Source organism: Solanum lycopersicum, chromosome 11 (genome assembly GCF_036512215.1).
Source record: "Solanum lycopersicum chromosome 11, SLM_r2.1".
In the NCBI taxonomy this organism is placed as follows: domain Eukaryota; kingdom Viridiplantae; phylum Streptophyta; class Magnoliopsida; order Solanales; family Solanaceae; genus Solanum; species Solanum lycopersicum.
Genome location: NC_090810.1, coordinates 45962839 through 45975161, shown reverse-complemented (window position 1 = coordinate 45975161; position 12323 = coordinate 45962839). Strand labels below are relative to the sequence as shown.

General features: G+C 31.9%; 1 pseudogene; it reads left to right on the top strand.

Annotated features, from left to right (window-relative positions):
- The window catches only part of LOC109118905 (cytochrome P450 704C1-like), a 43747-nt pseudogene extending 42153 nt beyond the window's left edge, over positions 1 to 1594 (top strand).
- Positions 1595 to 12323: the final 10729 nt, after the last annotated feature.

The following is a 12323-nucleotide window of genomic DNA, read 5'->3' as shown; positions in this document are numbered from 1 at the left end:
TCCCTACAAGTAAAGTATATTATGAATTGAAGTGTATTTTTATATATCACTTATTACGTTGATTTTGGAGATGAGAAAGTATTTTATAAAGCTTTAAATGATTTAAATCATTTATTTCTTTACATTCAGGTTGAGTACATTATTATCTATTGTAGTCCTTTCCTTCATTTATTTGTTATTCAACAATACTACATACTCGTACACTGAGATCATTATTATTTATTGCAGATATTGGTTGTTAGGATTCTCAAAAATAGTCCATTGAGATCACTTTTTATGATTGCCAGGTTTTGATTAAAACTATGTTGCTTTTGGAGGACTCCAATTTTAATATGCTTTTACTAGTAGTTCTCTTGAGGAGTCGCGCGTCCTATCCCATCACTCATCCTTGTATAGATTAGTAGTTTTGTAGTAAATAGTTTTGTAGAGTTTTTTTTATTAAATATATTTTATTTAAAACATATGTTTCATACTAAGTATATTTTACTATGTTTTGAGATTCAGTAAACCATTTTTAGATGTTCCTTTCAATTTGATGCTTATGGTTGCTTAAGTTAGCTTTCTACTTGTAGTAATCAAGGATGAGGGTTCGGTATAGGCATAGGAATTGTTCTCGAGTGTCGACACGTCAAGGGTGTAGGTTCGGGTATTGAAAAACTTTGTATCAAAGCATAGAGTTCAAGTGTCCTAGGGTGCCTATGGAACCGCTTCAATAGGATATTGTTTATTGTTTTGAGGGACCACTTTTATAAATAAAGAACTATAGACATTTAAGAAATGTTTTCTGTTTTTGATACTCTAAATCGTGCAATACAACTATGTCACAAGGAATTGATGAATCCAAAAAAAAAGATTAAAGAAGCAATAAATGAGAAATAAGATGCAAAAGATATAATCAATTTTGCTGCTAATGTGAGTGAATATTCCTTTGAAAACATGCAATATCTTCATGAAACACTAATTGAGACTCTTAGTCTCCATACCTTATTTCCTATGGTTTCCTTAATTGTATACATCAACGGGCAAGTAGATTCTTACTTTAAAGTTGTTATTTTTGTTTTTCTTCTTACAGCAAATGGAAAACCATGTATTTCGAATGACACCTTACCAGATGGACTCAATGTGAACAAAGGGGACATACTGGCTTACCATTCATATGCAATGGGAAGAATGAAATTTATATGGGGCGATTAAGCATAACGATATAATCTCGATAGATGGATTTATGGAGATGGTTTCTTCAAGCTTGAGAACCCATTCAAATTTACAGCTTTCCAGGTTTGTAAAAGAACTTTATTAGCTTTAATTATCATTTCTTAGAGCCTTGAACGTGATACCATATGTAATTTTTCTAGTGCTTGTATAGTGTCTTATTATGACTAGGTAAGCCTATTCTGTTGTTGATAAAACAGGAAGGCCAAGGATCTTCTTGGGGAAGGAGTTTGCCTATAGACAAATGTAAATATTATTTGCATTGTTGTTACGTTACTCCGTTTTAAGGTTGAGTGATGACAAGAAGACTTTCCACTATAGAACAATGATTAATCTTCATATTGATGGGGCATTGCCTATTCGTGTCTTTCACAGATTATGAAATTGATAGGACATTACAATAATATATATTGGTATTAATTCAACTTTGCCTGAATGTTGTTTATGACATCAATAGACTAAATAAGTCTATCAAATAACATGGAAATAATGTTTGTTGTCTATGTGATGTAGCATTTTTGCACATTAACATTTACATTATTCTACCTTCCTCCCAAAATGTATTCATGCCATCGCAGTTTGAGATGTTCAGTGGAATAACAACTATCGACTTCAGGAGAAACTGGTAATAGAATTAGGATCCTATTTTCCAGCTTCATAGACAACCATAGATAGGGGTTGCTCAATTGCAAGAGCATTAACTTGACCCATTGTTGTTTACTATTTACGAGTAATCAACAAGCATATGAAAAGCTTTATTTAGAAGTAAAACTAACAAAAACTTTATATGACTTGAAAGGATGGGATAAATATGAAGACATGCTTATGATAAACTGTAAGTGACTTAGATTGTAAATCTATATCATTACGTTTCCATTAATAAATACCCCCTTCTCCGAAACATTAGGTCCCATAAAGTTAGCAGATTCAATAAAAGAGGCAATCATATCTCAAGGAAATAGTCACATTGTGGAGGTGAATAAACTCACATTTTACATTAAAAAAGTGCACATGATGGATCAACTTGTTGATTTATAAAATAATTATTACATATACAAGTATTCTTTATTATACAACTTATTCTTATGGAATGCAGATTGTATGAATTTTGTTTCACGGAAATAAATATGCCTAACAACTTTTTTCGGTGGATATAATGCTTTCATTGGTATGGATAGAGGAAGCACCGTAAAGATTACTTAACGAGGTTTTGGGCCGGGCCGATACAATAAAAATTGTTTACTTATGTAATTATGTGATATCAAAATTAGGAATTAATTTATGTAATATAGTTGATCCACTGAAGTCTTGAGCAGCGGAGTAGGATATGATCCCAAACATAGTAAGTATATTTTTTCATATGAAAAAAAGTTTTTTAAAAACATTATATAAATGTAAAGAAACATTCTTCATGTTAACTTAAAACAATAACAAGCTACTTGGCCGCGTGCTCGGCGCAGACATATTTCCTCTGATATACTCTTTGTTTTTTCAAAAATATGGTGCAACAAAAGAAGGCTCTCATTGATTTTGTGAAGCATAAAAGGTCTTTAAAGACACAACTTGATAATCTACATATCATAAATTTAAAATGGCTAAATAATCTCATCAACAAAACAACCTAATAAAAAGTTAAAAATACAAACATTCCTATGAAGTAGATGATACTTTGTTAGTCTACACGACATAGATTAATTTATACTTATCATACTCCACTTATGTGAACCAAATTGTCTAACATGTTTCTTGAAGATGTAAGGACTGTAAAGTAAGAAAATGATTTTTACGTTAAAAATCCGGCTTAACAGAATTTACCCAAACTTTACCAAATACGTATGAGCATCATCCAACAAACGATATTACCAGAGTTTATCTTAACCTAATGAATACTTAATCTCAACTCTACCGCACACCTTCAAGGTATGTGTTCCCAGTGTCTTCGAGTTACCCTCAACATGAAGACTAAGATCCTAAACTTAGTTTACAAATCACTGATTAGTAAAATATAAAAATAATAAATAGTAAGAAAACTTCCTAGATCGGTTCTTCTATATGTTTTGATCTGCAGCACTTCACAAATCAATGTCTCAATATTTTTGCAATGTAAGTGCGTAAGTATAAAGGACACATCTTCTCCTTTATATGGTTTAGTTTTCTAAGTATTCTACTACTTCACTGACTCTTGTTTTGTTCCATAAGTTTATTTTATTTACAGTTCTCTTTGCAATGAAACTCTTTTATAAAATAGAAGTCCTTCTTGAAAAATCTCTTGAGATGACTTTGCCTACGTGTTCCATGCATTTCGCCATTTATCAAAACACTGCTTATCCCAACAATACTATATAAAAAAAATTCGTAGAAACATGAATAGAATCATTGAATACTTGAATTTTGAGGGCTTATAGCAGCACTACCTAACATCAGAAAATTGCAAAGCCTCTTAAATTGAATTGGCTTTTGTTGTTATAGTTTTCCTGCCAAACAGGCTACAAACCTGATGAATCCAATAAAGAACAAATGTGACTTTAAAACATTAACTACTTGACATTAAAACAACCTTATAAAATGTATTGCAGCCTATCCCCTATAATTGCATGTTCTATTTCTCATAAATCAAATGCATAACAGTAACAATATCGAACCACATCTTGAACAGTAACTATGTCAAAAGAAAACTTTAATATGATTGTCATTTCCATTGTAGTTGCATAATTATCTAACATAGTCTTTATTTGTTATGACAATGTCCCTAATTAATTAATTGTACAAGTATTAGATGGACTTGGTTTTTAGCTAAATGTGAATGGGAAAACAGAAGAGAAATGCAAAAGTTGAGGAACCAATTTTGGAGGAAAAATTAAAAGTCATTTACAAGTGCAAATGAAAAGTCATTTCACTCATATTTGTAGAAGAAAGGAAATTGTTGTCCTTAAATTAGGAAACACATACTTTACTTCTTAAAGGGTAAAGAAGTACATGTCCATTAGCGCCGTCAACTTCGCTTGGCTTTGGCTTCGGATTCAGATTTGGATTTGGCAAATGTTTATTGATAATATTTTTCATCAAAATTTATTTCATCAATCTCATTAATTAGATTCTAATTTACTTTATCTTATAAATTAATTTAGGATGTTAGTCAATTAACAGAATTAATTTAATGTAAAAAAATTTATTTAAATTCACGTGTAACAGAAACATTTTTCCTAAAGGGACATATTCCTTTTAGAAAACTATTATTTTTGCAAAAGAAAAAACTTGTTGAAAAACGGTGTTGAAAAGATTCGTTTCAACAAACAAATTTCTTGCTGAAAATGGCAACAAAAAGGAGGTCCTTTTCATTTTTTCAGACACTAAAATTCTCTCTGCATACATTTTTCTCATAAAAAAAATTGTGATCGACTGAGTCTGTGTGTGGTCTTGTTAGCGCTCTTACGTTCACTGAAGTTATTGATGTTGGAGGTACCGCTACTACTTTAAAACGTTAATCCATTTCATCCTGGGAGAAATAAATCTGCAACGTTGGGTATAGTAAGGGGATTAAATTTCTCAAGAAAACACAATGGTTTCTATGAATTCGTATTTAATGTTTTTATGTCTATTTCATCCTATTTTTGTTTCTGTATTTTTTTTAGTAACCTTAATACACGTGATAAAGATCTTAAGAAATTTATTACTTTATGTATTTGAGGTTTCTAGATATTAAAACTTTTATGATTTTCTACTCTGTTTGAATTTTCAAAATTCATTCCATTAACAATTAAATGAACATAAATACTTTATCATTAAATCAGAAACAGGTGTAAGGAATTATTCTTTATTGTTGGTATTTCCCATACTAAAATCGTCTACTATTTGTTATAGAAAAATGACTAATTCAAGTCAAGTAAATGCTGGAACGGTGAGTGATTCAATAGTAAGTGTTGCAATAATATCGGTTGCACACAATCGTTGAACTATTTTCGTAGAATCGGCTGACAAACCTGCAAATTTTTTTGGAGTTGATTTCAAGAGATGGCAGCATAAAATGATCTTCTATCTCACTATGTTGAGTCTACAAGAGGTTAATTAATGAGAATGTTGTTGTTATGTCAGAGGAAACTCCACCTGAAGAATGACTCTTGATAACAAAAGCATGGACATACACAATTTTTTTGTGTAAAAGTTATTTTTTGAGTAGCGTGCAAAATGATCAGTACAATTTATAAAGTAATGTCAAAACCTCAAAAGAACTCTGGGATTACAAAACACAGGATGCCGGAATGAAAAAGTTCATTGTGGCTAAATTTCTAGACTATAAGATGATAGACAGTAAGACGGTCGTCTGTCAAGTTCAAGAACTGCGGTTCATAATCCGTGATTTCCTTAATGAAAATATAAATTTATTTAATCCATATGTTTAAAATATTATGTTTATTCTTAATACTCACATAGTCTTTAAATTAGGATTAGTTGTGAATGATTTTTTCAAGTGGCTTTCATAATTGAGAAGTTACCTCCATTGTGGAATGATCTCAATACTTGAAACATAAACAAAAGGAGATGAATTTTTACGATCTCATAGTAAGGTTGAGAATCAAATAGGATAACAAGGCTGAAGAAAAGAGGTCACGTGGTAATTAGCAATATCTAGAATAAATATATGTTGAAGAAGATCCCACAAAATTAAAGAAAAGAAAGAAAGCATCTCGTCCAAAATGGAATTCTCCTAAAAAAATTCAATAGAACTCGCTGAAATTCTAACAGATGTATTCATATGGCAACTGAATATCGGTCCCAAGAAAGACAAGAAGAAGAAGGATCAACCAAACTATGTTGTATCCAAAGAAGAAATGAATGATCTATGTGCAATGCTTTCAGAATGTAGCTTGGTTGGAAATCCAAGAAAATGGTGGATAGATTATGGGGCCACATGTCATGTTTGTGCCAACAAATAATAATTTCATCTTGTACTTCAGCACTTACAGACAAGAAGTTATTTATGGAAAACTCCGTTGATGCAAAGGTGGAAAGACTGACAAGGTCCTATTAAAGATGAGATTAGGTAGGGTGGTAACTTTGAACAGGGTCTCGTATGTTCTGGAAATTTGAAAAAAATTAGTTTCTATGCCAGATCTGACTAAAAATGAATTAAAATGTGTATTTGATTCTGATAAAGTAGTAGTGCGTAAGAATGAAATGTATGTAGGAAAAGGTTACCTTAGTGATGACCTTTTCAAACTCTATGTAATTCTAGTTGATATGAATAAAGATTCTGCTTCTTCTTGCTTTTTTGAGTCTAAATATTTATGACATGAATGTTTGGAACACATTAATAACAAAACCTTGTGAAAACTCGTTAACTTAAATATTTGCCTAATTTCAACTACTAAAATCAAAATGTCAAATTTGCGTTGAATTTAAGTATGTGAAGCATCCTCATAAATCTGTGGAAAGGAATTCAAATCCGTTAAAATTGATTCACATTGATATTTGTGACATGTAATCAACGCCATCATGTGGTGGGAAAAAGTATTTCACAACTTCTATTGACGATTGCACTAGATATTGTTATGTCTATTTGTTAAATGGTGAGGATGAAGCAATAAATACATTTAAGCAATGTATAACTGAAGTTGAAAATCAGTGTGATAGAAAGAACAAAATGATCAGAAGTGACAGAGGCAGATAATCTGAATCTCCAATTACATAAATATGTTTGAAAAATGAAATAATCCATCAAATTACTGCTCCTTACAATCCTTAATCTAATGGTATTGCAGAACAGGAAAATCGAACTTTAACGGAAATGATGAATGTCTTACTTGTAAGTTCAGGTTTACCACAAAACTTTTGTGGAGAAGCTATTGTTACAGCAAATCGAATGCTCAATAGAGTACCTCAAAAAAGATACATGTTATTCCATATGAGAAATCGAAAAGTAAAAAACCCAACTTGAAATAATTCGAAGTGTGGGGGTGTCTAGCCAAACTCCAGGTTCATATGCCTAAGAGGGTGAAAATAGGGCCTAATACTGTAGATTGTGTATTCATTGGATATGCCACAAACAGTAAGGCATGTCGATTTTTGGTTCATATGTCTGAACATCCGGATATTCATAAAAATATGGTAATGATTCAGATAATGCTGAATTTTTAGAACATATCTAGCAGTATAAGATTAGACTTGAATCATATAAAGGGGGGAGTCTAAACAACCCTGAAAAGAACCAATAGATAATGTAATCAATGAAGATATTCCAAGGCATAATAAACATCATAGGAATACTACTTCATTTGGATTTGATTTTGTAAGATTCCTTCTTGAAAGTGAGCCTAAAACATTCAATGAAACAATTTTGTCTAGCGACTCAACCTCTTGAAAGGAGGTTGTCAATAGTGAGATTGAATCAATCGTAAACAATCATACGTGGGAGTTCGATGATCTTCCTCCAGGGAACAAACCTTTGGGTTCAAATAGATCTTTAAAAGGAAGATGAAAGAGGATGGAACTATTGACAAATATAAAGCAAGACTTATTGTTGAAGTCTTTATAACAAAAAGGTCTTAATTTTTTTGACACATACTTGCAAATGACTAGGATGACATCAATTTGGATCTTAATTTCCCTAGATGCAGTATACAGCCTTGAATCCATCAAATGGATGTGACAAATATCTTCTTAAATGGAGAGCTGGAGGAAGAAATTTACATGGAACAGCTTGAGGGCTTTGTAGTTTGTGGTAAAGAAAATAAAGTATGCAAAGTTATTAAGTCACTTTATGGACTAAAACAAGCACTGAAACAATGCCTTGCAAATTTTTATCAAACCATGTTGTCAGATGGATTTACGATCAATGAGTATGATAAATGTGTTTACATTGAAGAATCTCCAAATCAGAAGATAGTACGTTTTGGCCAAACCAATAATCCCTATATGCATACACTGTGATAGATAAGTTGCAATAGATGCATTATGTATAACGGGAAGTCTCGTCACATAAGATGAAGGCAGAACTCTGTTAGACAACTATTCTTTATTGGAATTATCACAATTGACTATATAAATTCAAAGGATAATTTGTTAGATCCACTTACAAAAGGTCTATCTAAGAGGGAATTGAGAGATCATCGACGGAAATTGGACTATGTCCAAGAACAAGTCATCATAGTGGTAACTCTACGTAGCAGACTAGAGATAACAAGATCTATCTTGGTTAAAGGAGACATTACAAAGTCATTGATAATGGTTCAACATAATCTAAAATTATTTTATGGTCCATTCTCATGATGAGACAATGTTTAGTAACTAGGATAAAGGCATAAGGACATTTTAATGGTTTGTAAGTTTGATACAAAGTATGTCAAATACTGTGTCTACGAGATAACACATTTAGAAACCACCTATGTGAGTGTAAAGTGTAAGTCGCTCCAAGGAGAATTCGGTAAGGGCAGTTCTCTAAGAACTTACTAACCAAGATGTGTTCATGGCTGCAACTAACAAAACAATTACAACTAAGAATAGTTCAAGGTATGATTGTGTGACTTGTGTTGTCAAGGTATACCCCAAAACTTGACGTTTCAAAGATATCAAATCTACCTATTGACCGAGTATATCTTATATATGTTTACTACCGAAAGTTTAAAGGAATATATAATTATACAGATACGATTAACCATACTTATAAGACACGAAAGTTTTCCATTCATATGTTTTAATAATAGTCATTCCCCATTCACGAGGGGAATTGTTGGGTTTTAGAAAATTGTGCATGGGAAAAGAGAAGAGAAAATGGAAAAGTGGTTGAACAAATTTTGGAGGGCAAATGAAAAGTCATTTGCAAAGTGCAAATAAAATGTCATTTCTTTCATATTTGTAAAAGAAAGGAAATTGTTCTCCTTATATTTAGAGAAAATTCATTTACTTCTTAAAGGGTTAAGAAGAAGGTGTCCCATCGCATAGTCTTTGTCGATCGCTGGGCCTCGGCCTCGGCTTCGGATATGGATTTGGCTAATGATGTGATTGCTTGATAATATTTTTGGACAAAATTTACTTCATCAATCTCATTTATTAAATTCAAGTTCCTTCCTCTTATAAATTAATTCAGGATGTTATCTAATTAATCAATTAATCAGAATTAATTTGATGTAATTGGATTTATTTAAATTCACGTGTAACGGTAATGTTTTTCTTGAAAGGACATGTTCCTTCAAGAAAACTGTTATTTTTCTCAAAAGGCAAAACTTTCTAGAAAAGACGGGTCTAAAGAGACATGTTTCTTGCTTAAAATTGTTATACAAAGGAGGTCTATTTCGTTTTTTCAGACAATGATAATTTTTTATCTCTACATACATTTTCTCTCTTAAACAAAATTGTTGATTTACTGAGTCTATGTGTGTTCTTGCTACTTCTCTTACGTTAACTGAAGTTATTGAAGTTTAAGGTATTGTTACTTCTAAAACAGGTTAATCCGTTTTATCTTGGGAGAAATAATTCTGCAACCTCGGGTATAGTGAGGGGATCAAATTTCTTAAGGAAACACAATGATTTTTGTGGACTCGAATTCAAAAAAAATATGTCTATTACATCTTATATCTGTTTCTGTATTTCTTGACTAACTGTAATACAGGTAATAACACGACCATTAGCAATATGCTAACAAAATTCTCCTCTACATATAAATAGGCAAGTTGGTTCCTATTTTTTTTCATCATTTTAACACTCGGAAAAATGTGTTCCTTTACTTTCTTTTCAAAAACTAGTCACTTATCTGAGAATAATTGATTAGAAATTTTCAATGAAACACGTAAACAATACAAAGAAATGATATCAACACTTTGCAAATGAGAGTCTGATTAACCTAATTTTGAAAGTTGTCAATATGAAGGATTTTGGTACAATTCATATTTCTTAGAATAAGCTCTATGTATGGAACAAAACTTCAAAGCTCAACCCTCTGATATTTTCCTCTACAATGCTCCAAAAACAGGCACCACATGGCTTAAAGACTTAACCTTTTCCACTATGACTAGACAAAAAGATATTACAAATAGCCCTTTACTCATATTTCCATTGTCTCTTAGTGGCCCACTTGGCTAGAATTACTCCCGTTTACCCTAATCTCTTCTTTTGCTCAAACATACAACTAAAACACAAACAGAATTTACTCAATTCAACTATTATCCAAAGGAATCACAATTCAACTTCAACAAAACAATTTCATACAACGCCATTCCTCAGCAACAACATCATTTTGATTAGACACTTCAAACACATATCAACAAATTCTAGGTGTAAACAATTTTTAATTAGTATAAAACCCAACAAAGAGTTTAGGTCGAACTCACAGGGAAGGGTGCGTGTCTGTTATTCAATTACGACGTACAACTGTCATTTAAATGGTTATAGGAAAACTTTAAAAAAAAACATACAAATAAATTTTAATGTGTGACAACAAATGTCAGATGTGGGGTTTGATTTTGCAATAATTAGCTGAAACAAAAAATAAAACAATGGGAAAATAACAATGTAGAGAGGAGATGTTGGGATGTAATCAATTATAGTCTAATTATGCTATTATGGTTCATTTAAATCTAACGATGATTTTCTGAAACATTATGGATAGGTTGGACTTTACATGCAATAGTTATCACTTGAACAACTATTACAGTTAAGGTAATTTTTTAAAACAAACAATATTAACAAGATAATTTTCTGCAATCTTAATATATCCACTCTCTCGAGCTAGATGGGTAGGATTTTTAAGATTCATTGTATCGAGATGAACCCATATTAATCCAATACCCACAAATCATTAATCAAAAGGTTTGGTCCCAAAACAAACATTCTCAAAAAAGCTAAGAACTCAAAATTAGAATTGGATTGAACCTAAAATTCATAAACTAAAACTCGGCTGATGAGTAAAAAAAGATCAAAACAACAATTTCATACTCAAACGAGAATACCCATACGATAATTCTACATATAAACATCACACACCACGAATTGAAGTTTAAGCTACACATCATAAAATAAGTGAAACGGTTAGCAAATGCATTGGCAATGATGTGGGTAATAGTCTCCAAGCCTTTACAATGATTTCAAAGAATGAAAATACAAGACCCACTTTTCAAATCCAAAATTAAACAATTTGAACTCAAAAAAAAAGAGAAATCTCTACTTCTAGAATGGGAACGGTAATATCTGGGAGAGAACTCCTAAAAATGCATTTAAAATCAAATTTACCGTTTCCCAAAATTATGCATGAAAGTCCACTCAGTAAATAAAGTCGCACCACGCCAAACCGATCAGTTATCCGTTGAGTGTCCTCTTCCATTTTCATTGGCCTTCAGCATGTCAGGTCCGGTAAGTTAGGGCGATTAAATTTGTTATCACGAAACTGATCGGCAATCTGCCGACTGACCATTTCTGCTACCAATTTTGTTATTCCCTTGAGCTGGCATGCTGGAACTTTGGGCAGCATAATAAGCCACTCGGCGGTGAAACAAGTGGTCTTTGCAATCTTAAGGGTTGTGTTTTCTTCATTTCCTTAGCTCTTCAGTTCCTTTTTTCCTGGTTATGTCCTTGCCTTGCTTTTTAGCCTTCATAGCTGTAAATCAACAAATTAAAATCAATTTGGACCCCAAAATAGGCATTTGAAGATATTAATACTAATAAACAAAATCCTACATGATTCTAAATCTCGTACTCATCATACTACAACAGATAAATCACAGTACATATCCATCGTTTTAGAAATACTAAGTCTAAACAAGATATGGAAAATCAAGAAAGTGGGTGAATTTTAGGGACATAATGGATGAAAGGAAACAACAAATGAAATCCCACAGAACCAGTGATGAAATTTACGAAGAAATCCTTTGGATTTTTGGGCTGAAATTTAAAGAACATTTTTTCTTGTTCTTGGGAGATTTGTTCGACTTTTCCTTTTATTTTTGCTCCATGTTTTTATAATTTTTTTTCAAGTCTGACAAAGTTATTATGCTTAGATTGAGTAAGACGATGTATTTTAGGCATTAAACAACGTAGTTTAATGGGTCGAACGCCTACAAAAAAAACCTACATGACCCTATCTTAAAAGTCGGTATACGCCATCCATGGTGGGACAACGGAGC